The sequence below is a fragment of the Helianthus annuus genome, chromosome 9 (genome assembly GCF_002127325.2).
Source record: "Helianthus annuus cultivar XRQ/B chromosome 9, HanXRQr2.0-SUNRISE, whole genome shotgun sequence".
Classification (NCBI taxonomy): Eukaryota; Viridiplantae; Streptophyta; class Magnoliopsida; order Asterales; family Asteraceae; genus Helianthus; species Helianthus annuus.
In genome coordinates, this window is record NC_035441.2 from 155,806,830 (window position 1) to 155,813,017 (window position 6,188).

Below are 6,188 nucleotides of genomic sequence, written 5' to 3' on the forward strand. Positions count from 1 at the left end.
TCTCCAAAGTGGCATCTTGTTCCAACATTCGACCCAACCCTCCCTAGATCGAAACGGTCCAAATCGACATCCACCACCAAACCATCTGGGGTCCGATGCTTGTACAGTAATGAATCTAAACGAAGATGCTGACGAGTTTGAAGAACCACAAAAGCTGCCTCGTCTAACTGGTAGAGTGGTAGGGATAAAAGTAAGGCCAAGGCACGTGGAAAGTCTACTACATCAGATGGCCCGTCAAAGATGAGCGAGTTCGAGGCAGGTCTCAAGCAAATAATCTCCATTAGGGAAAAAGACCAAGAAATGAAAATGGAGAAACAAATCCAAAGAGACATCGACTTTCTCGCAAGGGATGTGTCACATCTACCAGAGAAGGACCGAGTCATTTTGAAGGCTCGTAAGGCACAAATTCGGCCCAAATATATGTAGTTTTTTTTATTTCTAGTATGTTGTGTTTTTTTTAGTATGTTGTCTTTTTTTTTCTAGTATCTTATGTTTTTTTAATGAAATTATGTTTTTTTTAATTTTCTAGTTATTAAAAATGCCATTTAATTTAAGAAATAAATATTTAAATAAATAAATAATTAGGTAATTCATGACGGGGGCTCCATCCACACCTTGCAAATTAAAGGGGGGCATGATAAAGCCTCCATGCTGACATGGCGCTGACGTGGATCCTAGTTGGCCTGATAAAGTCCCAAGGGGGCTCCAACCACACCCTATAGCCTAACAAGTAATGCACTAACCGGTCTTAGATTGTGTAGATGGCGTGTGAAATGAAACTCCTAAGTGACCCCCTTCTATCTGGTCTTAATGTTGATGGTGTTGTTGTCCGTTTCCGAGGAGGGAGGAGAAAGGAGTAGGGTTTTCTTAGAGAGAGAAAGTGGATAAAGGATAGAGAGAGGATAAGGGAATATTTGGGGATTAATGGGTGATGATTGCAGCTAGAAATGGAATGTCGGCTGGTTGTGAGGGTTTTATAACACCCCCTAAATGCCGCATCCTCATAGGGTTTGAAGGGGTTTCGAGTGGGCTTGGTTACATTGGGCCAGGAGCCAAAAGTGAGGGGTGTCGGGCAAGAAGCCCAACTCGAGAGCAGGAGGTCTCGAGTCGAAATCCAGGGGTTCCGAGTCAGAACCGAAGGAGTATATACATACATTTCTCATATAATCTTAGATAAATAAATACATATACATATTTTATGTTTCACAAAATACACATAATGCACGATAATTATAATATAGATTTTCATTAGATAACTTCACATAACGAAATTATAACATAAACTTGTGCGGGAAGATCGAAGTTTCACAGTTTGTTTGTATTCCAATTCATCCCTTGGCTATAAATAAGAGTAGTTGGTTACCTCGAGTAGCCAGACATTTATTCGATTGATCATTAAAAAAAAGTAGAAAATTAAACAATGTATAGTTAATTATTCTATAACTTTAATTTATTATATTATTTTATTTATTTAAACTTAAAAAATATAATACATTCCCTCAAAATTAATAATAACTCATTTTTCTTTTTCTAAAGAGTAAACTGTCATTTTGGTCCCTGTGGTTTGGGCACTTTTGCCATTTTAGTCCAAATCTCAAACTTTTTACATCTGGGTCCCTGTGGTTTCGCTTTTATTGCCATTTTAGTCCAAAATCCAAAAACCCTCTATTTTGACTGTTGAAAGCAGATTATTTTGTCCTTTAGTGCAGGGGCATTTTGGTCATTTTGATTTACTCTTCTAATAAATTAAAACAAAATTAATTATATATTATATATTATATATATAACTCTCTCTCTCTCTCTCTCTCACTAAAACACAGATAAACTCCAATCTTCTTCTCTGCAAACCACATACACCACACCCTCTGCCACTCTCCTTCTCCGATAACCACACACCCACACCCAAATCAGACCAGTAGCGGCGGCACGGTAACGAAATCAGGGGAGGAGAGAGAGAGAGAACCGGCAGAGCAGATGAAGGAGGTGGTGGTTCTCCGATAACCACACACCCACACCCAAATCAGACCTAGCACCAAGGAGGAACTACGGCGACGACATAGATCTCCGACAGTGGTGGAATGTTGTTTGAAGAGACAGATGAGCCTTCAACAATGGCGTCGTCTCCAAACACCCCTGAGATCACATAGATCTCCGCCTCAAGATTTTGAAGACGATGATGATGAATCCGGAATGAGACACACAGATCTCCGCCTCAAGAACACATGGTAAACCGATTAGGGTTTTTAAGGTGGGATAAGGCGGCGGTGGTGGAAGATTAGGGCGAATTTATGAGGATAGCGGTAGGGTCTATAGTGTTTGCCCAGTCGTTTTTTGGGTGGAGGTGCTCCCCGGATTGAGTTGCAAGTTCATCGGAAAGCCATTTTGGTCACCGGATTGGTGTGGCAGTTGTGGAGGTGGAGGAGATGGTGTTGTGATGTAAGAGAGAGAGAGAGAGGGGCGGTGGTTGCAGGGGGTGCGAGAGGGTGGTGGCAGGTGGTGGTGCTTGGCGGCGAGAGGGGGTGGTGGTGCTTGGCGGCGATGAGGTGCAGAGGTTGAAGATGATGATGATCAGGAGGTTTTTATATTTGGAGGTTTTTTAATAAATGAATTGCTTTAATGAAAATTAAATGACCAAACTACCCCTTCAGATAAAGACAAAAAAGGGACATTAAAACAGTAAAAAATCAGAGATTTTGAGTTTTGGACTAAAATGGCAACAAAATGCAAACCACAGGGACCCAGATGTAAAAAATTTGAGATTTGGACTAAAATGGCAAAAGGGCCCAAACCACAGGGACCAAAATGGCAGTTTACTCTTTTCTAAAACTCGTTTCCCTCCAAAATTTTCCCAAAATTTTAAAGAAAAGTTAAATTCTTCTCTTCTAATTTTCCCACCAATTTTTTTTATTTCCCAGATAAAACTTTCCTTTCCCTCCGCCTAACCCTAAAAATCCATTAATGCTTCTTTAATGGTTGCCTTTTTTTTACGGAAACAGAGAGCAAGCTACTAATAAATCGGTGATGAATCTCTGCTAATCGATTGTAAAATGGAGGTATTCTTTCATCATCGGCTTTATTGTGTTATTGCTTGTGCATGTTGTTTGGGTTGTTCTTTAGTAAATATGTAGTCGATTCATATCATCTTTGTCCTTATTATTTTGATATTTTTTAGGTTTCGAGTATTGTTCTTGGCTTTGATTATTCTAAAGGAAATAAGGAATTGTACCCAAAAAATGCAGAAAGGTACTCTCTCCTGATTTATTTTAGATTTTTTTTTCTAATCTAATTGAGTTTATGAGTTTGTTAACTTGATTTCAAAATACGCCAAAATACTTACATATGTTAATTTGTTGCGGTGTTGTCTGGAACATAAACATAAACCAAAAGCGAGACAGAAGTTGTCTGGTTGAATCCAGTTTATTCTGTTTTCAACCAAAACCCAGTGGATTCTTATTTAGTTATTTGAAATTGGTTAAGCAATTATCTTATTTGGTCCAGTTTGCTTTGTTATTTGGTTACAAACTAATAAACTAATAACTGAACCGATGAACACCCTTACCCGCTAGTTCTATCTTAATTCATTTTAATCTTATTTGGTGTATTTGTGAACTATAGTGTTACTATTAGGCAATATTGGAAAATGACGCAACAAGATATACGATGTTGATCACTCACTATGGATGATGGTAATGAATCAAATCTTTATTACATAGGTAAGGTAAGGTTTAATTACTTGTTGGTGATTGATAGTGGTATGAAGCATTTAAATATACTTTAACCTCTAATTGAACCAAATGCCATGAAACAAACTGTTATAAAAATATTCAATTTTGAATAGTAAAAATTGAGTGTTGTCAATAGACCAAGCAAACTATGCAAGTCAAAACTCAACAATGGTCAGTTCAAGCCAACTCGTCCTTTTCAGTCCAAGATCGAACCCGAGACTAAAATCAAATTTGTTTGGGAGCCTATGCATATATTTGGTTATTATTGTTTATAATGAACCTTAATAGGTATAAATGAGTTATATTTGATTCTACTAGGCCATAATTGTGGTTTTGTTTTAATGTGTTATATTAATTATAGGCATGATGGCTAGATGAGAACCCAACACAACTACAACAACAGAAAAGAGACAGAATGACTAGAGCTAGAAAAAGAAAGAACATTGAAACTCAAAGAGGGAGCAAATCTATGAAAATAGGGTTGCAAGCGCCTAAATGAAAGAAGCAGACTCGAAATGGAAGGGCAATTTCAATTCTTGTTGAACTACATGCTAATAAAATTCTTAGCTAGTTACGAATGTTATCTTGGATACTAATGTTAAGTTGTTAAATCTCTACATGCTATATTAAAGGATTCGCGTGTGCTGGATTTCTAAGGAGCAGCGATTAGCATTCATTAGTGAATAATGGCGATTTGGTAATTTAAATGTGCTTCGAATTAATGTTATTTGTTTTTGTTAATTTTATGTCCAAATCATATTTATCATTATGCACTTTTTAGCAGGAAAAAGCAAGTATTTTTTGTTTTTTTTTATTTTTTTAAATGTATCCGTAGGGAACATTGTAGGAAAAAGAATAAACAAGTTTCGTCACGTTCCGTTGTAATTGTGTAGAAAACAAAGATAAATTCATAGGAAATGTGTGGGAAAAATAATACATTATGTTGGAATTGTGTAGGAAAAAAACTAATTTTGTAGAAATTGTGTAGGAATCAAGAACACATTTCGTTGGAACTGTGTAGGAAAAAAAAATTTCTGTAGGAACTATGTAAGAAAAACAAGTACATTCCGTTGGAATTGTGTACGAAGAAAAAAAATTTCCGTAGGAATTGTGTAAGAAAATTAAAATATAAAAAATATATATATAATAAAAATAGATATAATTGATTAAACACAAAATTTAAAAAAGTAATATTTCGTGGGAAATGCGTTAGAAATTAAGAAAATTAATTCCGTGGGAAATGTGTAGGAGAATTCTAACGAAACATTTGTGTGGGAAATATGTTGGAGAATTTGTAGGAACTGCGTAAGAAAAAAATTACCCACGAGTAAAATTCCCATAACCCATTTTTCTGGGAAATCCATGGGTAAACGCAGTTACCCACAGATTTCCCACGAAAATTGACGTGGGAATAGCAGCAGTTTTCTAGTAGTGCAAAATAGTGAACATACATCTTGATACAATGAGTCAATGAGACAATGACTTCAATTTGAGAATTGCAAATTTGTTGATTTGCAAATTTGATATATATAGGGTAAATTTCATTTGAGAACTACCTTTATTGTGAGAACCATAAAAACCAATGTGAACACACTAAAAAACCTTAAAAACCTAAAAAAAAACCTAAAAAACATAACCCCCCACCCCCCTAAACCTAACCTCCCCCCCCTTCCCCCAAGCTAAAATGCTAAAAACTAAACCCCCAAAAACCTAAAAAACACAACTTTTTTTAGCTAAAAATCGCTACTATTAGTAGCCAACAAATTTTAAAAAAAATTGTTAACGAAAATTAGCGATTTTTCGACAAAAAATATTAATTTTTTTTTGTGTTTTTAGCTATTTTTAGGTATTTTTGGTTGTGTTCACATTGGTTCTCGCGGTTCTCGCAATAAAGGGTGGTTCCTAACGGATCCTTCTCTTATATATATAGGGAAAATTTAAATGAGAACACTAAATATTGTGAGAACCATGAGAATCCGTGAAAACTTGGTCAAAAACAATTCAAATTCAAAATTGTTTTTACACTTATCATTATTATATTATTATTTGAATACAATGTTAGAAATTTCATTTACACATTTAAATTTACGCAAATTTGTATGTAAAGAAAATTTACACATGTGTAAGTTTACCCTTTACACATGTGTAAATTTGTTATATTTACACACGTGTAAAAAATCTAATAAGAGTGATTTTAAGAGGAGAAATGAATTATTTGATGTTGCAATTTTTTTTTTTTTGATGTTGTACTTTAATTACAATGAGGTTTGCATTAAAAAAAATTGGTTTTGATTGTTTTTTTTCATTCTTTCTCACGGTTCTCACAATATTTAGTGTTCTCAAGATGACACTCCCCTATATCTATATATATATATATATATACACTAACCGTTTTGCAAATCCATCTCCACCGTCGGTTCATGCTGATATGAAATCTGAACCGTTTAAACTCACAAAAACAAC

General features: G+C 35.2%; 1 long non-coding RNA gene across 1 annotated transcript; it reads left to right on the forward strand.

Annotated features, from left to right (window-relative positions):
- The first annotated feature begins 2,914 nt into the window (after window positions 1–2,914).
- LOC110915955 lies at window positions 2,915–4,491 on the forward strand. The gene is made up of 4 exons (XR_002579386.2): window positions 2,915–3,053; window positions 3,173–3,243; window positions 3,616–3,713; window positions 4,087–4,491. It is a non-coding gene; the product is annotated as an uncharacterized LOC110915955 (long non-coding RNA).
- Window positions 4,492–6,188: the final 1,697 nt, after the last annotated feature.